This window comes from Ambystoma mexicanum, chromosome 1q (assembly GCF_040938575.1).
Source record: "Ambystoma mexicanum isolate Mex_15411 chromosome 1q, UKY_AmexF1_1, whole genome shotgun sequence".
NCBI lineage: Eukaryota > Metazoa > Chordata > Amphibia > Caudata > Ambystomatidae > Ambystoma > Ambystoma mexicanum.
In genome coordinates, this window is record NC_090922.1 from 873287724 (window position 1) to 873311007 (window position 23284).

The following is a 23284-nucleotide window of genomic DNA, read 5'->3' on the forward strand; positions in this document are numbered from 1 at the left end:
ACCCACCAGCATCCAGGGGCACCCTCCACCAGGCCCCCACTCATGTGTCCTACCACCCCCACCCCCCAGAAGTGCAGGACACCCTCCACCAGGCCCCCACACATGTCCAACTCATGTCTCCCATCACCTCCACCCCCCAGCAGTGCAGGGCACCCTCCACCAGGCCAACACTCATGTCCAACTCATGTCTCCCATCACCCCCACCCCCAGGCAGTGCAGGGCACCCTCCACCAGGCCCCCACTCATGTCCAACTCAGGTCTCCCATCACCCCCAACCCCCAGCAGTGCAGGGCACCCTCCACCAGGCCCCCACGCATGTCCCCCTGCACCCCCACCCACCAGCATCCAGGGGCACCCTCCACCAGGCCCCCACACATGTCTGCCACCACCCCCACCCCCCAGCATCCAGGGGCACCCTCCACCAGGCCCCCACTCATGTCCAACTCATGTCTCCCATCACCCCCAGCCCCCAGCAGTACAGGGCACCCTCCACCAGGCCCCCACACATGTCCCCCTGCACCCCCACCCCCCAGAATCCAGGGGCCCCCTCCACCAGGCCCCCACTCATGTCTCCCATCACCCCACCCCCCGGCAGTGCAGGGCACCCTCCACTAGGCCCCCACACATGTCCCCCTGCACCCCCACCCACCAGCATCCAGGGGCACCCTCCACCAGGCCCCCACTCATGTCTCCCACCTCCCCCACCCCCCAGCATCCAGGGGCACCCTCCACCAGGCCCCCACTCATGTCCAACTCATGTCTCCCATCACCCCCACCCCCCAGCAGTGCAGGGCACCCTCCACCAGGCCCCCACTCATGTCCCCCTGCACCCCTACCCTCCAGCATCCAGGGGCACCCTCCACCAGGCCCCCACTCATGTCTCCCATCACCCCCACCCCCCAGCATCCAGGGGCATCCTCCACCAGGCCCCCACTCATGTCCCCCTGCACCCCCACCCACCAGCATCTAGGGGCACCCTCCACCAGGCCCCCACTCATGTGTCCTACCACCCCCACCCACCAGAAGTGCAGGGCACCCTCCACCAGGCCCCCACACATGTCCAACTCATGTCTCCCATCACCCCCACCCCCCAGCAGAGCAGGGCACCCTCCACCAGGCCCCCACTCAAGTCTCCCATCACCTCCACCCCCCAGCAGTGCAGGGCACCCTCCACCAGGCCCCCACTCATGTCTCCCATCACCCCCACCCCCCAGCAGTGCAGGGCACCCTCCACCAGGCCCCCACCCATGTCCAACTCATGTCTCCCATCACCCCCACCCCCCAGCAGTGCAGGGCACCCTCCACCAGGCCCCCACTCATGTCTCCCATCACCTCCACCCCCCAGCAGTGCAGGGCACCCTCCACCAGGCCCCCACACATGTCCCCCTGCACCCCCACCCACCAGCATCCAGGGGCACCCTCCACCAGGCCCCCACCCATGTCTCCCACCACCCCCACCCCCCAGCAGTGCAGGGCACCCTCCACCAGGCCCCCACACATGTCCAACTCATGTCTCCCATCACCTCCACCCCCCAGCAGTGCAGGGCACCCTCCACCAGGCCCCCACACATGTCCCCCTGCACCCCCACCCACCAGCATCCAGGGGCACCCTCCACCAGGCCCCCACTCATGTCTCCCACTACCCCCACCCCCCAGCATCCAGGGGCACCCTCCACCAGGCCCCCACTCATGTCCAACCATTGTCTCCCATCACCCCCACCCCCCAGCAGTGCAGGGCACCTTCCACCGGGCCCCCACTCATGCCCCCCTGCACCCCCACCCCCCAGCATCCAGGGGCACCCTCCACCAGGCCCCCACTCATGTCTCCCATCACCCCCACTCCCCCAGTATCCAGGGGCCCCTCCACCAGGCCCCCACTCATGTCTCCCATCAACCCCCACCCACCAGCATCCAGGGGCCCCCTCCACCAGGCCCCCACTCATGTCTCCCATCACCCCCACTCCCCAGCAGTGCAGAGCACCCTCCACCAGGCCCCCACACATGTCCCCCTGCACCCCCACCCCCCAGCATCCAGGGGCACCCTCCACCAGGCCCCCACTCATGTCTCCCATCACCCCCACCCCCCAGCAGTGCAGGGAACCCTCCACCAGGCCCCCACTCAAATCCAACTCATGTCTCACATCACCCCCACCCCCCAGCAGTGCAGGGCACCCTCCACCAGGCCCCCACTCATGTCTCCCATCACCTCCACCCCCCAGCAGTGCAGGTGCACCCTCCACCAGGCCCCCACTCATGTCTTCCATCACCTCCACCCCCCAGCAGTGCAGGGCACCCTCCACCAGGCCCCCACTCATGGCTCCCATCACCCCCACCCACCAGCATCCAGGGGCACCCTCCACCAGGCCCCCACACATGTCTGCCACCACCCCCCAGCATCCAGGGGCACCCTCCACCAGGCCCCCACTCATGTCCAACTCATGTCTCCCATCACCCCCAGCCCCCAGCAGTACAGGGCACCCTCCACCAGGCCCCCACACATGTCCCCCTGCACCCTCACCCCCCAGAATCCAGGGGCCCCCTACACCAGGCCCCCACTCATGTCTCCCATCACCCCCACCCCCCAGCAGTGCAGGGCACCCTCCACTAGGCCGCCACACATGTCCCCCTGCACCCCCACCCACCAGCATCCAGGGGCACCCTCCACCAGGCCCCCACTCATGTCTCCCACCTCCCCCACCCCCCAGCATCTAGGGGCACCCTCCACCAGGCCCCCACTCATGTCCAACTCATGTCTCCCATCACCCCCACCCCCCAGCAGTGCAGGGCACCCTCCACCAGGCCCCCACTCATGTCCCCCTGCACCCCCACCCTCCAGCATCCAGGGGCACCCTCCACCAGGCCCCCACTCATGTCTCCCATCACCCCCACCCCCCAGCATCCAGGGGCATCCTCCACCAGGCCCCCACTCATGTCCCCCTGCACCCCCACCCACCAGCATCCAGGGGCACCCTCCACCAGGCCCCCACTCATGTGTCCTACCGCCCCCACCCCCCAGAAGTGCAGGGCACCCTCCACCAGGCCCCCACACATGTCCAACTCATGTCTCCCATAACCCCCACCCCCCAGCAGTGCAGGGCACCCTCCACCAGGCCCCCACTCATGTCTCCCATCACCCCCACCCCCCAGCAGTGCAGGGCACCCTCCACCAGGCCCCCACTCATATCCAACCATGTCTCCCATCACCCCCGCCCCACAGCAGTGCAGGGCACCCTCCACTAGGCCCCCACTCATGTCTCCCATCACCTCCACCCCCCAGCAGTGCAGGGCACCCTCCACCAGGCCCCCACACATGTTCCCCTGCACCCCCACCCACCAGCATCCAGGAGCACCCTCCACCAGGCCCCCACTCATGTCTCCCACCACCCCCACCCCCCCAGCATCCAGGGGCACCCTCCACCAGGCCGCCACTCATGTCCAACTCATGTCTCCCATCACCCCCACCCCCCAGCAGTGCAGGGTACCTTCCACCGGGCCCCCACTCATGTCCCCCTGCACCCCCACCCCCCAGAATCCAGGGGCACCCTCCACCAGGCCCCCACTCATGTCTCCCATCACCCCCACCCTCCCAGCATCCAGGGGCCCCCTCCACCAGGCCCCCACTCATGTCTCCCATCACCCCCCACCCACCAGCATCCAGGGGCCCCCTCCACCAGGCCCCCACTCATGTCTCCCATCGCCCCCACCCCCCAGCAGTGCAGAGCACCCTCCACCAGGCCCCCACACATGTCCCCCGGCACCCCCACCCCCAGCATCCAGGGGCACCCTCCACCAGGCCCCCACTCATTTCTCCCATCACCCCCACCCCCCAGCAGTGCATGGAACCCTCCACCAGGCCCCCACTCATGTCCAACTCATGTCTCACATCACCCCCACCCCCCCAGCAGTGCAGGGCACCCTCCACCAGGCCCCTACTCATGTCTCCCATCACCTCCACCCCCCAGCAGTGCAGGGGCACCCTCCACAAGGCCCCCACTCATGTCTTCCATCACCTCCACCCCCCAGCAGTGCAGGGCACCCTCCACCAGGCCCCCACTCATGGCTCCCATCACCCCCACCCCCCAGCAGTGCAGGGGCACCCTCCACCAGGCCCCCACTCATATCTCCCATCACCTCCACCCCCCAGCAGTGCAGGGCACCCTCCATCAGGCCCCTACACATGTCCCCCTGCACATCCACCCACCAGCATCCAGGGGCACCCTCCACCAGGCCCCCACACATGTCTGCCACCACCCCCACCCCCCAGCATCCAGGGGCACCCTCCACCAAGCCCCCACTCATGTCCAACTCATGTCTCCCATCGCCCCCAGCCCCCAGCAGTACAGGGCACCCTCCACCAGACCCCCACACATGTCCCCCTGCACCCCCACCCACCAGCATCCAGGGGCACCCTCCACCAGGCCCCCACACATGTCTGCCACCACCCCCACCCCCCAGAATCCAGGGGCCCCTCCACCAGGCCCCCACTCATGTCTCCCATCACCCCCACCCCCCAGCAGTGCAGGGCACCCTCCACTAGGCCCCCACACATGTCCCCCTGCACCCCCACCCACCAGCATCCAGGGGCACCCTCCACCAGGCCCCCACTCATGTCTCCCACCTCCCCCACCCCCCAGCATCCAGGGGCACCCTCCACCAGGCCCCCAATCATGTCCAACTCATGTTTCCCATCACCCCCACCCCCCAGCAGTGCAGGGCACCCTCCACCAGGCCCCCACTCATGTCCCCCTGCACCCCCACCCACCAGCATCCAGGGGCACCCTCCACCAGGCCCCCACTCATGTGTCCTACCACCCCCACCCCCCAGAAGTGCAGGGCACCCTCCACCAGGCCCCCACACATGTCCAGCTCATGTCTCCCATCACCTCCACCCCCCAGCAGTGCAGGGCACCCTCCACCAGGCCCCCACTCATCTCCAACTCATGTCTCCCATCACCCCCACCCCCCAGCAGTGCAGGGCACCCTCCACCAGGCCCCCACTCATGTCTCCCATCACCCCCAGCCCCCAGCAGTGCAGGGCACCCTCCACCAGGCCTCCACTCATATCCAACCATGTCTCCCATCACCCCCACCCCCCAGCAGTGCAGGGCACCCTCCACTAGGCCCCCACTCATGTCTCCCATCACCTCCACCCCCCAGCAGTGCAGGGCACCCTCCACCAGGCCCCCACACATGTCCCCCTGCACCCCCACCCACCAGCATCCAGGGGCACCCTCCACCAGGCCCCCACTCATGTCTCCCACCACCCCCACCCCCCAGCAGTGCAGGGCACCCTCCACCAGGTCCCCACACATGTCCAACTCATGTCTCCCATCACCTCCACCCCCCAGCAGCGCAGGGCACCCTCCACCAGGCCCCCACACATGTCCCCCTGCACCCCCACCCACCAGCATCCAGGGGCACCCTCGACCAGGCCCCCACTCATGTCCAACTCATGTCTCCCATCACCCCCACCCCCCAGCAGTGCAGGGCACCTTCCACCGGGCCCCCACTCATGTCCCCCTGCACCCCCACCCCCCAGCATCCAGGGGCACCCTCCACCAGGCCCCCACTCTTGTCTCCCATCACCCACACCCCCCCAGCATCCAGGGGCACCCTCCACCAGGCCCCCACTCATGTCTCCCATCACCCCCACCCACCAGCATCCAGGGGCCCCCTCCACCAGGCCCCCACTCATGTCTCCCATCACCCCCACCCCCCAGCAGTGCAGAGCACCCTCCACCAAGCCCCCACACATGTCCCCCATCACCCCCACCCCCCAGCATCCAGGGGCACCCTCCACCAGGCCCCCACTCATGTCTCCCATCACCCCCACCCCCCAGCAGTGAAGGGCACCCTCCACCAGGCCCCACACATGTCCCCCTGCACCCCCACCCACCAGCATCCAGGGGCACCCTCCACCAGGCCCCCACTCATGTCTCCCACCACCCCCACCCCCCAGCAGTGCAGGGCACCCTCCACCAGGCCCCCGCACATGTCCAACTCATGTCTCCCATCACCCCCACCCCCCAGCATCCAGGGGCACCCTCCACCAGGCCCCCACTCATGCCTCCCACCACCCCCACCCCCCCAGCAGTGCAGGACACCCTCCACCAGGCCCCCACACATGTCCAACTCATGTCTCCCATCACCTCCACCCCCCAGCAGTGCAGGGCACCCTCCACCAGGCCCCTACACATGTCCCCCTGCACCCCCACCCTCCAGCATCCAGGGGCACCCTCCACCAGGCCCCCACTCATGTCTCCCATCACCCCCACCCCCCAGCATCCAGGGGCACCCTCCACCAGGCCCCCACTCATGTCCCCCTGCACCCCCACCCCCCAGAAGTGCAGGGCACCCTCCACCAGGCCCCCACACATGTCCAACTCATGTCTCCCATCACCTCCACCCCCCAGCAGTGCAGGGCACCCTCCACCAGGCCCCCACTCATGTCCAACTCATGTCTCCCATCACCCCCACCCCCCAGCAGTGCAGGGCACCCTCCACCAGGCCCCCAACCATGTCCAACTCATGTCTCCCATCACCCCCACCCCCCAGCAGTGCAGGGCACCCTCCACCAGGCCCCCACTCATGTCTCCCATCACCTCCACCCCCCAGCATTGCAGGGCACCCTCCACCAGGCCCCCACACATGTCACCCTGCACCCCCACCACCAGCAACCAGGGGCACCCTCCACCAGGCCCCCACTCATGTCTCCCACCACCCCCACCCCCCAGCAGTGCAGGGAACCCTCCACCAGGCCTCCACACATGTCCAACTCATGTCTCCCATCACCTCCACCCCCCAGCAGTGCAGGGCACCCTCCACCAGGCCCCCACACATGTCCCCCTGCACCCCCACCCACCAGCATCCAGGGGCACCCTCCACCAGGCCCCCACTCATGTCTCCCACCACCCCCACCCCCCAGCATCCAGGGGCACCCTCCACCATTCCCCCACTCATGTCCAACTCATGTCTCCCATCACCCCCACCCCCCAGCAGTGCAGGGCACTTTCCACCGGGCCCCACTCATGTCCCCCTGTACCCCCACCCACCAGCATCCAGGGGCATCCTCCACCAGGCCCCCACTCATGTCTCCCATCAACCCCACCCCCCAGCATCCAGGGGCACCCTCCACCAGGCCCCCACTCATGTCCCCCTGCACCCCCACCCACCAGCATCCATGGGCCCCCTCCACCAGGCCCCCACTCATGTCTCCCATCACCCCCACCCCCCAGCAGTGCAGAGCACCCTCCACCAGGCCCCCACACATGTCCCCCTGCACCCCCACCCCCCAGCATCCAGGGGCACCCTCCACCAGGCCCCCACTCATGTCTCCCAACACCCCCACCACCCAGCAGTGCAGGGCGCCCTCCACCAGGCCCCCACTCATGTCCAACTCATGTCTCCCATCACTCCCACCCCCCAGCAGAGCAGGGCACCCTCCACCAGGCCCCCACTCAAGTCTCCCATCACCTCCACCACCCAGCAGTGCAGGGCACCCTCCACCAGGCCCCCACACATGGCCCCCTGCACCCCCACCCACCAGCATCCAGGGGCACCCTCCACCAGGCCCACACTCATGTCTCCCACCACCCCCACCCCCTAACAGTGCGGGGCACCCTCCACCAGGCCCCCACACATGTCCAACTCATGTCTCCCATCACCCCCACCCCCCAGCATCCAGGGGCACCCTCCACCAGGCCCCCACTCATGTCCAACTCATGTCTCCCATCACCCCCTCCCCCCAGCAGTGCAGGGCACCCTCCACCAGGCCCCCACTCATGGCTCCCCTCACCCCCACCCCCCAGCAGTGCAGGGGCACCCTCCACCAGGCCCCCACTCATGTCTCCCATCACCTCCACCCCCCAGCAGTGCAGGGCACCCTCCACCAGGCCCCCACACATGTCCCCCTGCACCCCCACCCACCAGCATCCAGGGGCACCCTCCACCAGGCCCCCACTCATGTCTCTCACCACCCCCACCCCCAGCAGTGCAGGGCACCCTCCACCAAGCCCCCACACATGTCCAACTCATGTCTCCCATCACCTCCACCCCCCAGCAGTGCAGGGCACCCTCCACCAGGCCCCCACACATGTCCCCCTGCACCCCCACCCACCAGCATCCAGGGGCACCCTCCACCAGGCCCCCACACATGTCTGCCACCACCCCCACCCCCCAGCATCCAGGGGCACCCTCCACCAGGCCCCCACTCATGTCCAACTCATGTCTCCCATCACCCCCAGCCCCCAGCAGTACAGGGCACCCTCGCCCAGGCCCCCACACATGTCCTCCTGCACCCCCACCCCCCAGAATCCAGGGGCCCCCTCCACCAGGCCCCCACTCATGTCTCCCATCACCCCCACCCCCCAGCAGTACAGGGCACCCTCCACTAGGCCCCCACACATGTCCCCCTGCACCCCCACCCACCAGCATCCAGGGGCACCCTCCACCAGGCCCCCACTCATGTCCAACTCATGTCTCCCATCACCCCCACCCCCCAGCAGTGCAGGCCACCCTCCACCAGGTCCCCACTCATGTCTCCCATCACCTCCACCCCCCAGTAGTGCAGGGGCACCCTCCACCAGGCCCCCACTCATGTCTTCCATCACCTCCACCCCCCAGCAGTGCAGGGCACCCTCCACCAGGCCCCACACATGTCCCCCTGCACCCCCACCCACCAGCATCCAGGGGCACCCTCCACCAGGCCCCCACTCATGTCTCCCACCACCCCCACCCCCCAGCAGTGCAGGGCACCCTCCACCAGGCCGCCGCACATGTCCAACTCATGTCTCCCATCACCCCCACCCCCCAGCATCCAGGGGCACCCTCCACCAGGCCCCCACTCATGTCTCCCACCACCCCCACCCCCCAGCAGTGCAGGACACCCTCCACCAGGCCCCCACACATGTCCAACTCATGTCTCCCATCACCTCCACCCCCCAGCAGTGCAGGGCACCCTCCACCAGGCCCCCACACATGTCCCCCTGCACCCCCACCCTCCAGCATCCAGGGGCACCCTCCACCAGGCCCCCACTCATGTCTCCCATCAACCCCACCCCCCAGCATCCAGGGGCACCCTCCACCAGGCCCCCACTCATGTCCCCCTGCACCCCCACCCATCAGCATCCAGGGGCACCCTCCACCAGGCCCCCACTCATGTGTCCTACCACCCCCACCCCCCAGAAGTGCAGGGCACCCTCCACCAGGCCCCCACACATGTCCAACTCATGTCTCCCATCACCTCCACCCCCCAGCAGTGCAGGGCACCCTCCACCAGGCCCCCACTCATGTCCAACTCATGTCTCCCATCACCCCCACCCCCCAGCAGTGCAGGGCACCCTCCACCAGGCCCCCAACCATGTCCAACTCATGTCTCCCATCACCCCCACCCCCCAGCAGTGCAGGGCACCCTCCACCAGGCCCCCACTCATGTCTCCCATCACCTCCACCCCCCAGCAGTGCAGGGCACCCTCCACCAGGCCCCCACACATGTCCCCCTGCACCCCCACCCACCAGCATCCAGGGGCACCCTCCACCAGGCCCCCACTCATGTCTCCCACCACCCCCACCCCCCAGCAGTGCAGGGAACCCTCCACCAGGCCCCCACGCATGTCCAACTCATGTCTCCCATCACCTCCACCCCCCAGCAGTGCAGGGCACCCTCCACCAGGCCCCCACACATGTCCCCCTGCACCCCCACCCACCAGCATCCAGGGGCACCCTCCACCAGGCCCCCACTCATGTCTCCCACCACCCCCACCCCCCAGCATCCAGGGGCACCCTCCACCATTCCCCCACTCATGTCCAACTCATGTCTCCCATCACCCCCACCCCCCAGCAGTGCAGGGCACTTTCCACCGGGCCCCCACTCATGTCCCCCTGCACCCCCACCCACCAGCATCCAGGGGCCTCCTCCACCAGGCCCCCACTAATGTCTCCCATCACCCCCACCCCCCAGCATCCAGGGGCACCCTCCACCAGGCCCCCACTCATGTCCCCCTGCACCCCCACCCACCAGCATCCATGGGCCCCCTCCACCAGGCCCCCACTCATGTCTCCCATCACCCCCACCCCCCAGCAGTGCAGAGCACCCTCCACCAGGCCCCCACACATGTCCCCCTGCACCCCCACCCCCCAGCATCCAGGGGCACCCTCCACCAGGCCCCCACTCATGTCTCACATCACCCCCACCCCCCAGCAGTGCAGGGCGCCCTCCACCAGGCCCCCACTCATGTCCAACTCATGTCTCCCATCACCCCCACCCCCCAGCAGTGCAGGGCACCCTCCACCAGGCCCCCACTCATGTCTCCCATCACCTCCACCCCCCAGCAGTGCAGGGCACCCTCCACCAGGCCCCCACACATGTCCCCCTGCACCCCCACCCACCAGCATCCAGGGGCACCCTCCACCAGGCCCCCACTCATGTCTCCCACCACCCCCATCCCCCAGCAGTGCAGGGAACCCTCCACCAGGCCCCCACACATGTCCAACTCATGTCTCCCATCACCTCCACCCCCCAGCAGTGCAGGGCACCCTCCACCAGGCCCCCACACATGTCCCCCTGCACCCCCACCCACCAGCATCCAGGGGCACCCTCCACCAGGCCCCCACTCATGTCTCCCACCACCCCCACCCCCCAGCATCCAGGGGCACCCTCCACCATTCCCCCACTCATGTCCAACTCATGTCTCCCATCACCCCCACCCCCCAGCAGTGCAGGGCACTTTCCACCGGGCCCCCACTCATGTCCCCCTGCACCCCCACCCACCAGCATCCAGGGGCCTCCTCCACCAGGCCCCCACTCATGTCTCCCATCACCCCCACCCCCCAGCATCCAGGGGCACCCTCCACCAGGCCCCCACTCATGTCCCCCTGCACCCCCACCCACCAGCATCCATGGGCCCCCTTCACCAGGCCCCCACTCATGTCTCCCATCACCCCCACCCCCCAGCAGTGCAGAGCACCCTCCACCAGGCCCCCACACATGTCCCCCTGCACCCCCACCCCCCAGCATCCAGGGGCACCCTCCACCAGGCCCCCACTCATGTCTCCCATCACCCCCACCCCCCAGCAGTGCAGGGCGCCCTCCACCAGGCCCCCACTCATGTCCAACTCATGTCTCCCATCACCCCCACCCCCCAGCAGAGCAGGGCACCCTCCACCAGGCCCCCACTCAAGTCTCCCATCACCTCCACCACCCAGCAGTGCGGGGCACCCTCCACCAGGCCCCCACACATGGCCCCCTGCACCCCCACCCACCAGCATCCAGGGGCACCCTCCACCAGGCCCACACTCATGTCTCCCACCACCTCCACCCCCCAACAGTGCGGGGCACCCTCCACCAGGCCCCCACACATGTCCAACTCATGTCTCCCATCACCCCCACCCCCCAGCATCCAGGGGCACCCTCCACCAGGCCCCCACTCATGTCCAACTCATGTCTCCCATCACCCCCTCACCCCAGCAGTGCAGGGCACCCTCCACCAGGCCCCCACTCATGGCTCCCATCACCCCCACCCCCCAGCAGTGCAGGGGCACCCTCCACCAGGCCCCCACTCATGTCTCCCATCACCTCCACACCCCAGCAGTGCAGGGCACCCTCCACCAGGCCCCCACACATGTCCCCCTGCACCCCCACCCACCAGCATCCAGGGGCACCCTCCACCAGGCCCCCACTCATGTCTCCCACCACCCCCACCCCCAGCAGTGCAGGGCACCCTCCACCAAGCCCCCACACATGTCCAACTCATGTCTCCCATCACCTCCACCCCCCAGCAGTGCAGGGCACCCTCCACCAGGCCCCCACACATGTCCCCCTGCACCCCCACCCACCAGCATCCAGGGGCACCCTCCACCAGGCCCCCACACATGTCTGCCACCACCCCCACCCCCCAGCATCCAGGGGCACCCTCCACCAGGCCCCCACTCATGTCCAACTCATGTCTCCCATCACCCCCAGCCCCCAGCAGTACAGGGCACCCTCGCCCAGGCCCCCACACATGTCCCCCTGCACCCCCACCCCCAGAATCCAGGGGCCCCCTCCACCAGGCCCCCACTCATGTCTCCCATCACCCCCACCCCCCAGCAGTACAGGGCACCCTCCACTAGGCCCCCACACATGTCCCCCTGCACCCCCACCCACCAGCATCCAGGGGCACCCTCCACCAGGCCCCCACTCATGTCTCCCACCTCCCCCATCCCCCAGCATCCAGGGGCACCCTCCCCCAGGCCCCCACTCATGTCCAACTCATGTCTCCCATCACCCCCACCCCCCAGCAGTGCAGGGCACCCTCCACCAGGCCCCCACTCATGTCCCCCTGCACCCGCACCCTCCAGCATCCAGGGGCACCCTCCACAAGGCCCCCACTCATGTCTCCCATCACCCCCACCCACCAGCATCTAGGGGCACCCTCCACCAGGCCCCCACTCATGTGTCCTACCACCCCCATCCCCCAGAAGTGGAGGGCACCCTCCACCAGGCCCCCACACATGTCCAGCTCATGTCTCCCATCACCTCCACCCCCCAGCAGTGCAGGGCACCCTCCACCAGGCCCCCACTCATGTCCAACTCATGTCTCCCATCACCACACCCCCCAGCAGTGCAGGGCACCCTCCACCAGGCCCCCACTCATGTCTCCCATCACCCCCACCCCCCAGCTGTGCAGGGCACCCTCCACCAGGCCCCCACTCATGTCCAACTCATGTCTCCCATCACCCCCACCCCCCAGCAGTGCAGGGCACCCTCCACCAGGCCCGCACTCATATCTCCCATCACCTCCACCCCCCAGAAGTGCAGGGCACCCTCCACCAGGCCCCCACACATGTCCCCCTGCACCCCCACCCACCAGCATCCAGGGGCACCCTCCACAAGGCCCCCACTCATGTCTCCCACCACCCCCACCCCCCAGCAGTGCAGGTCACCCTCCACCAGGCCCCCACACATGTCCAACTCATGTATCCCATCACCTCCACCCCCCAGCAGTGCAGGGCACCCTCCACCAGGCCCCCACACATGTCCCCCTGCACCCCCACCCACCAGCATCCAGGGGCACCCTCCACCAGGCCCCCACTCATGTCTCCCACCACCCCCACCCCCCAGCATCCAGGGGCACCCTCCACCAGGCCCCCACTCATGTCTCCCATCACCCCCACCCCCCAGCAGTGCAGGGCACCTTCCACCGGGCCCCCACTCATGTCCCCCTGCACCCCCACCCCCCAGCATCGAGGGGCACCCTCCACCAGGCCCCCACTCATGTCTCCCATCACCCCCACCCCCCCAGCATCCAGGGTCCCCCTCCACCAGGCCCCCACTCATGTCTCCCATCACCCCCACCCACCAGCATCCAGGGGCCCACTCCACCAGGCCCCCACTCATGTCTCCCAGCACCTCCACCGCCCAGCAGTGCAGAGCACCCTCCACCAGGCCCCCACACATGTCCCCCTGCACCCCCACCCCCCAGCATTCAGGAGCACCCTCCACCAGGCCCCCACTCATGTCTCCCATCACCCCCACCCCCCAGCAGTACAGGGCACCCTCCACCAGGCCCCCACTCATGTCCAACTCATGTCTCCCATCACCCCCACCCCTCCACAGCCCCCGCTCATGTCTCCCATCACCTCCACCCCCCAGTAGTGCAGGGGCACCCTCCACCAGGCCCCCACTCATGTCTCCCATCACCCCCACCCCCCAGCAGTGAAGGGCACCCTCCACCAGGCCCCCACTCATGTCCAACTCATGTCTCCCATCACCCCCACCCCCCAGCAGTGCAGGGCACCCTTCACCAGGCCCCCACTCATGTCTCCCATCACCTCTACCCCCCAGTAGTGCAGGGGCACCCTCCAACAGGCCCCCACTCATGTCTTCCATCACCTCCACCCCCCAGCAGTGCAGGGCACCCTCCACCAGGCCCCACACATGTCCCCCTGCACCCCCACCCACCAGCATCCAGGGGCACCCTCCACCAGGCCCCCATTCATGTCTCCCACCACTCCCACCCCCCAGCAGTGCAGGGAACCCTCCACCAGGCCCCCGCACATGTCCAACTCATGTCTCCCATCACCCCCACCCCCCAGCATCCAGGGGCACCCTCCACCAGGCCCCCACTCATGTCTCCCACCACCCCCACCCCCCAGCAGTGCAGGACACCCTCCACCAGGCCCCCACACATGTTCAACTCATGTCTCCCATCACCTCCACCCCCCAGCAGTGCAGGGCACCCTCCACCAGGCCCCCACACATGTCCCCCTGCACCCCCACCCTCCAGCATCCAGGGGCACCCTCCACCAGGCCCCCACTCATGTCTCCCATCACCCCCACCCCCCAGCATCCAGGGGCACCCTCCACCAGGCCCCCACTCATGTCCCCCTGCACCCCCACCCACCAGCATCCAGGGGCACCCTCCACCAGGCCCCCACTCATGTGTCCTACCACCCCCACCCCCCAGAAGTGCAGGGCACCCTCCACCAGGCCCCCACACAAGTCCAACTCATGTCTCCCATCACCTCCACCACCCCCCAGCAGTGCAGGGCACCCTCCACCAGGCCCCCACTCATGTCCAACTCATGTCTCCCATCACCCCCACCCCCCAGCAGTGCAGGGCACCCTCCACCAGGCCCCCAACCATGTCCAACACATGTCTCCCATCACCCCCACCCCCCAGCAGTGCAGGGCACCCTCCACCAGGCCCCCACTCATGTCTCCCATCACCTCCACCCCCCAGCAGTGCAGGGCACGCTCCACCAGGCCCCCACACATGTCCCCCTGCACCCCCACCCACCAGCATCCCGGGGCACCCTCCACCAGGCCCCCACTCATGTCTCCCACCGCCCCCACCCCCCAGCAGTGCAGGGCACCCTCCACCAGGCCCCCACACATGTCCAACTCATGTCTCCCATCACCTCCACCCCCCAGCAGTGCAGGGCACCCTCCACCAGGCCCCCACACATGTCCCCCTGCACCCCCACCCACCAGCATCCAGGGGCACCCTCCACCAGGCCTCCACTCATGTCTCCCACCACCCCCACCCCCCAGCATCCAGGGGCACCCTCCACCATTCCCCCACTCATGTCCAACTCATGTCTCCCATCACCCCCACCCCCAGCAGTGCAGGGCACTTTCCACCGGGCCCCCACTCATGTCCCCCTACACCCCCACCCACCAGCATCCAGGGGCATCCTCCACCAGGCCCCCACTCATGTCTCCCATCACCCCCACCCCCCAGCATCCAGGGGCACCCTCCACCAGGCCCCCACTCATGTCCCCCTGCACCCCCACCCACCAGCATCCATGGGCCCCCTCCACCAGGCCCCCACTCATGTCTCCCATCACCCCCACCCCCCAGCAGTGCAGAGCACCCTCCACCAGGCCCCCACACATGTCCCCCTGCACCCCCACCCCCCAGCATCCAGGGGCACCCTCCACCAGGCCCCAACTCATGTCTCCCATCACCCCAACCCCCCAGCAGAGCAGGGCACCCTCCACCAGGCCCCCACTCAAGTCTCCCATCACCTCCACCACCCAGCAGTGCGGGGCACCCTCCACCAGGCCCCCACACATGGCCCCCTGCACCCCCACCCACCAGCATCCAGGGGCACCCTCCACCAGGCCCACACTCATGTCTCCCACCACCCCCACCCCCCAACAGTGCGGGGCACCCTCCAAAAGGCCCCCACACATGTCCAACTCATGTCTCCCATCACCCCCACCCCCCAGCATCCAGGGGCACCCTCCACCAGGCCCCCACTCATGTCCAACTCATGTCTCCCATCACCCCCTCCCCCCAGCAGTGCAGGGCACCCTCCACCAGGCCCCCACTCATGTCTCCCATCACCCCCACCCCCCAGCAGTGCAGGGCACCCTCCACCAGGCCCCCACTCATGTCTCCCATCACCTCCACCCCCCAGCAGTGCAGGGCACGCTCCACCAGGCCCCCACACATGTCCCCCTGCACCCCCACCCACCAGCATCCCGGGGCACCCTCCACCAGGCCCCCACTCATGTCTCCCACCGCCCCCACCCCCCAGCAGTGCAGGGCACCCTCCACCAGGCCCCCACACATGTCCAACTCATGTCTCCCATCACCTCCACCCCCCAGCAGTGCAGGGCACCCTCCACCAGGCCCCCACACATGTCCCCCTGCACCCCCACCCACCAGCATCCAGGGGCACCCTCCACCAGGCCCCCACTCATGTCTCCCACCACCCCCACCCCCCAGCATCCAGGGGCACCCTCCACCATTCCCCCACTCATGTCCAACTCATGTCTCCCATCACCCCCACCCCCAGCAGTGCAGGGCACTTTCCACCGGGCCCCCACTCATGTCCCCCTACACCCCCACCCACCAGCATCCAGGGGCATCCTCCACCAGGCCCCCACTCATGTCTCCCATCACCCCCACCCCCCAGCATCCAGGGGCACCCTCCACCAGGCCCCCACTCACGTCCCCCTGCACCCCCACCCACCAGCATCCATGGGCCCCCTCCACCAGGCCCCCACTCAGGTCTCCCATCACCCCCATCCCCCAGCAGTGCAGAGCACCCTCCACCAGGCCCCCACACATGTCCCCCTGCACCCACACCCCCCAGCATCCAGGGGCACCCTACACCAGGCCCCCACTCATGTCTCCCATCACCCCCACCCCCCAGCAGAGCAGGGCACCCTCCACCAGGCCCCCACTCAAGTCTCCCATCACCTCCACCACCCAGCAGTGCGGGGCACCCTCCACCAGGCCCCCACACATGGCCCCCTGCACCCCCACCCACCAGCATCCAGCGGCACCCTCCACCAGGCCCACACTCATGTCTCCCACCACCCCCACCCCCCAACAGTGCGGGGCACCCTCCACCAGGCCCCCACACATGTCCAACTCATGTCTCCCATCACCCCCACCCCCCAGCATCCAGGGGCACCCTCCACCAGGCCCCCACTCATGTCCAACTCATGTCTCCCATCACCCCCTCCCCCCAGCAGTGCAGGGCACCCTCCACCAGGCCCCCACTCATGGCTCCCATCACCCCCACCGCCCAGCAGTGCAGGGGCACCCTCCACAAGGCCCCCACTCATGTCTCCCATCACCTCCACCCCCCAGCAGTGCAGGGCACCCTCCACCAGGCCCCCACACATGTCCCCCTGCACCCCCACCCACCAGCATCCAGGGGCACCCTCCACCAGGCCCCCACTCATGTCTCCCACCATCCCCACCCCCCAGCAGTGCAGGGCACCCTCCACCAAGCCCCCACACATGTCCAACTCATGTCTCCCATCACCTCCACCCCCCAGCAGTGCAGGGCACCCTCCACCAGGCCCCCACACATGTCCCCCTGCACCCCCACCCACCAGCATCCAGGGGCACCCTCCACCAGGCCCCCACACATGTCTGCCACCACCCCCACCCCCCAGCATCCAGGGGCACCCTCCACCAGGCCCCCACTCATGTCCAACTCATGTCTCCCATCACCCCCAGCCCCCAGCAGTACAGGGCACCCTCCACCAGGCCCCCACACATGTCCCCCTGCACCCCCACCCCCCAGAATCCAGGGGCCCCCTCCACCAGGCCCCCACTCATGTCTCCCATCACCCCCACCCCCCAGCAGTACAGGGCACCCTCCACTAGGCCCCCACACATGTCCCCCTGCACCCCCACCCACCAGCATCCAGGGGCACCCTCCACCAGGCCCCCACTCATGTCTCCCACCCCCCCATCCCCCAGCATCCAGGGGCACCCTCCCCCAGGCCCCCACTCATGTCCAACTCATGTCTCCCATCACCCCCACCCCCCAGCAGTGCAGGGCACCCTCCACCAGGCCCCCACTCATGTCCCCCTGCACCCGCACCCTCCAGCATCCAGGGGCACCCTCCACAAGGCCCCCACTCATGTCTCCCATCACCCCCACCCCCCAGCATCCAGGGGCATCCTCCACCAGGCCCCCACTCATGTCCCCCTGCACCCCCACCCACCAGCATCCAGGGGCACCCTCCACCAGGCCCCCACTCATGTGTCCTACCACCCCCACCCCCCAGAAGTGCAGGGCACCCTCCACCAGGCCCCCACACATGTCCAGCTCATGTCTCCCATCACCTCCACCCCCCAGCAGTGCAGGGCACCCTCCACCAGGCCCCCACTCAGGTCCAACTCATGTCTCCCATCACCCCCACCCCCCAGCAGTGCAGGGCACCCTCCACCAGGCCCCCACTCATGTCTCCCATCACCCCCACCCCCCAGCAGTGCAGGGCACCCTCCACCAGGCTCCGACTCATTTCCAACTCATGTCTCCCATCACCCCACCCCCCAGCAGTGCAGGGCACCCTCCACCAGGCCCCCACTCATGTCTCCCATCACCTCCACCCCCCAGCAGTGCAGGGCACCCTCCACCAGGCCCCCACACATGTCCCCCTGCACCCCCACCCACCAGCATCCAGGGGCACCCTCCACAAGGCCCCCACTCATGTCTCCCATCACCTCCACCCCCCAGCAGTGCAGGGCACCCTCCACCAGGCCCCCACTCAGGTCCAACTCATGTCTCCCATCACCCCCACCCCCCAGCAGTGCAGGGCACCCTCCACCAGGCCCCCACTCATGTCTCCCATCACCCCCACCCCCAGCAGTGCAGGGCACCCTCCACCAGGCCCCCACTCAGGTCCAACTCATGTCTCCCATCACCCCCACCCCCCAGCAGTGCAGGGCACCCTCCACAAGGCCCCCACTCATGTCTCCCATCACCTCCACCCCCCAGCAGTGCAGGGCACCCTCCACCAGGCCCCCACTCAGGTCCAACTCATGTCTCCCATCACCCCCACCCCCCAGCAGTGCAGGGCACCCTCCACCAGGCCCCCACTCATGTCTCCCATCACCCCCACCCCCCAGCAGTGCAGGGCACCCTCCACCAGGCCCCCACACATGTCCCCCTGCACCCCCACCCACCAGCATCCAGGGGCACCCTCCACCAGGCCCCCACACATGTCCAACTCATGTCTCCCATCACCTCCACCCCCCAGCAGTGCAGGGCACCCTCCACCAGGCCCCCACACATGTCCCCCTGCACCCCCACCCACCAGCATCCAGGGGCACCCTCCACCAGGCCCCCACTCATGTCTCCCACCCCCCCATCCCCCAGCATCCAGGGGCACCCTCCCCCAGGTCCCCACTCATGTCCAACTCATGTCTCCCATCACCCCCACCCCCCAGCAGTGCAGGGCACCCTCCACCAGGCCCCCACTCATGTCCCCCTGCACCCGCACCCTCCAGCATCCAGGGGCACCCTCCACAAGGCCCCCACTCATGTCTCCCATCACCCCCACCCCCCAGCATCCAGGGGCATCCTCCACCAGGCCCCCACTCATGTCCCCCTGCACCCCCACCCACCAGCATCCAGGGGCACCCTCCACCAGGCCCCCACTCATGTGTCCTACCACCCCCACCCCCCAGAAGTGCAGGGCACCCTCCACCAGGCCCCCACACATGTCCAGCTCATGTCTCCCATCACCTCCACCCCCCAGCAGTGCAGGGCACCCTCCACCAGGCCCCCACTCAGGTCCAACTCATGTCTCCCATCACCCCCACCCCCCAGCAGTGCAGGGCACCCTCCACCAGGCCCCCGCTCATGTCTCCCATCACCCCCACCCCCCAGCAGTGCAGGGCACCCTCCACCAGGCTCCCACTCATGTCCAACTCATGTCTCCCATCACCCCCACCCCCCAGCAGTGCAGGGCACCCTCCACCAGGCCCCCACTCATGTCTCCCATCACCTCCACCCCCCAGCAGTGCAGGGCACCCTCCACCAGGCCCCCACACATGTCCCCCTGCACCCCCACCCACCAGCATCCAGGGGCACCCTCCACAAGGCCCCCACTCATGTCTCCCACCACCCCCACCCCCCAGCAGTGCAGGGCACCCTCCACCAGGCCCCCACACATGTCCAACTCATGTCTCCCATCACCTCCACCCCCCAGCAGTGCAGGGCACCCTCCACCAGGCCCCCACACATGTCCCCCTGCACCCCCACCCACCAGCATCCAGGGGCACCCTCCACCAGGCCCCCACTCATGTCTCCCACCAACCCCACCCCCCAGCATCCAGGGGCACCCTCCAGCAGGCCCCCACTCATGTCCAACTCATGTCTCCCATCACCCCCACCCCCCAGCAGTGTAGGGCACCTTCCACCGGGCCCCCACTCATGTCCCCCTGCACCCCCACCCCCCAGCATCGAGGGGCACCCTCCACCAGGCCCCCACTCATGTCTCCCATCACCCCCACCCCCCCAGCATCCAGGGTCCCCCTCCACCAGGCCCCCACTCATGTCTCCCATCACCCCCACCCACCAGCATCCAGGGGCCCCCTCCACCAGGCCCCCACTCATGTCTCCCATCACCCCCTCCCCCCAGCAGTGCAGAGCACCCTCCACCAGGCTCCCACACATGTCCCCCTGCACCCCCACCCCCCAGCATTCAGGGGCACCCTCCACCAGGCCCCCACTCATGTCTCCCATCACCCCCACGCCCCAGCAGTACAGGGCACCCTCCACCAGGCCCCCACTCATGTCCAACTCATGTCTCCCATCACCCCCACCCCCCAGCAGTACAGGGCACCCTCCACCAGGCCCCCACTCATGTCCAACTCATGTCTCCCATCACCCCCACCGCCCAGCAGTGCAGGGCACCCTCCACCAGGCCCCCACTCATGTCTCCCATCACCTCCACCCCCCCAGCAGTGCAGGGGCACCCTCCACCAGGCCCCCACTCATGTCTTCCATCACCTCCACCCCCCAGCAGTGCAGGGCACCCTCCACCAGGCCCCCACTCATGGCTCCCATCACCCCCACCCCCCAGCAGTGCAGGGGCACCCTCCACCAGGCCCCCACTCATGTCTCCCATCACCTCCACCCCCCAGCAGTGCAGGGCACCCTCCACCAGGCCCCCACACATGTCCCCCTGCACCCCCACCCACCAGCATCCAGGGGCACCCTCCACCAGGCCCCCACACATGTCTACCACCACCCCCACCCCCCAGCATCCACGGGCACCCTCCACCAGGCCCCCACTCATGTCCAACTCATGTCTCCCATCACCCCCAGCCCCCAGCAGTACAGGGCACCCTCCACCAGGCCCCCACACACCCCCATCCCCCAGAATCCAGGGGCCCCTCCACCAGGCCCCCACTCATGTCTCCCATCACCCCCACCCCCCAGCAGTGCAGGGCACCCTCCACTAGACCCCCACACATGTCCCCCTGCACCCCCACCCACCAGCATCCAGGGGCACCCTCCACCAGCCCCCCACTCATGTCTCCCACCTCCCCCACCCCCCAGCATCCAGGGGCACCCTCCACCAGGCCCCCACTCATGTCTCCCATCACCCCCACCCCCCAGCATCCAGGGGCATCCTCCACCAGGCCCCCACTCATGTCCCCCTGCACCCCCACCCACCAGCATCCAGGGGCACCCTCCACCAGGCCCCCACACATGTCCAACTCATGTCTCCCATCACCTCCACCCCCCAGCACTGCAGGGCACCCTCCACCAGGCCCCCCCACTCATGTCCAACTCATGTCTCCCATCACCCCCACCCCCCAGCAGTGCAGGGCACCCTCCACCAGGCCCCCACTCATGTCTCCCATCACCCCCACCCCCCAGCAGTGCAGGGCACCCTCCACCAGGCCCCCACTCATGTCCAACTCATGTCTCCCATCACCCCCACCCCCCAGCAGTGCAGGGCACCCTCCACCAGGCCCCCACTCATGTCTCCCATCACCTCCACCCCCCAGCAGTGCAGGGCACCCTCCACCAGGCCCCCACACATGTCCCCCTGCACCCCCACCCACCAGCATCCAGGGGCACCCTCCACCAGGCCCCCACTCATGTCTCCCACCACCCCCACCCCCCAGCAGTGCAGGGCACCCTCCACCAGGCCCCAACACATGTCCAACTCATGTCTCCCATCACCTCCACCCCCCAGCAGTGCAGGGCACCCTCCACCAGGCCCCCACACATTTCCCCCTGCACCCCACCCACCAGCATCCAGGGGCACCCTCCACCAGGCCCCCACTCATGTCTCCCACCACCCCCACCCCCCAGCATCCAGGGGCACCCTCCACCAGGCCCCCACTCATGTCAAACTCATGTCTCCCATCACCCCCACCCCCAGCAGTGCAGGGCACCTTCCACCAGGCCCCCACTCATGTCCCCCTGCACCCCCACCCCCCAGCATCCAGGGGCACCCTCCACCAGGCCCCCACTCATGTCTCCCATCACCCCCACCCCCCCAGCATCCAGGGTCCCCCTCCACCAGGCCCCCACTCATGTCTCCCATCACCCCCACCCACCAGCATCCAGGGGCCCCCTCCACCAGGCCCCCACTCATGTCTCCCATCACCCCCTCCCCCCAGCAGTGCAGAGCACCCTCCACCAGGCTCCCACACATGTCCCCCTGCACCCCCACCCCCCAGCATTCAGGGGCACCCTCCACCAGGCCCCCACTCATGTCTCCCATCACCCCCACGCCCCAGCAGTACAGGGCACCCTCCACCAGGCCCCCACTCATGTCCAACTCATGTCTCCCATCACCCCCACCCCCCAGCAGTACAGGGCACCCTCCACCAGGCCCCCACTCATGTCCAACTCATGTCTCCCATCACCCCCACCGCCCAGCAGTGCAGGGCACCCTCCACCAGGCCCCCACTCATGTCTCCCATCACCTCCACCCCCCCAGCAGTGCAGGGGCACCCTCCACCAGGCCCCCACTCATGTCTTCCATCACCTCCACCCCCCAGCAGTGCAGGGCACCCTCCACCAGGCCCCCACTCATGGCTCCCATCACCCCCACCCCCCAGCAGTGCAGGGGCACCCTCCACCAGGCCCCCACTCATGTCTCCCATCACCTCCACCCCCCAGCAGTGCAGGGCACCCTCCACCAGGCCCCCACACATGTCCCCCTGCACCCCCACCCACCAGCATCCAGGGGCACCCTCCACCAGGCCCCCACACATGTCTACCACCACCCCCACCCCCCAGCATCCACGGGCACCCTCCACCAGGCCCCCACTCATGTCCAACTCATGTCTCCCATCACCCCCAGCCCCCAGCAGTACAGGGCACCCTCCACCAGGCCCCCACACACCCCCATCCCCCAGAATCCAGGGGCCCCTCCACCAGGCCCCCACTCATGTCTCCCATCACCCCCACCCCCCAGCAGTGCAGGGCACCCTCCACTAGACCCCCACACATGTCCCCCTGCACCCCCACCCACCAGCATCCAGGGGCACCCTCCACCAGCCCCCCACTCATGTCTCCC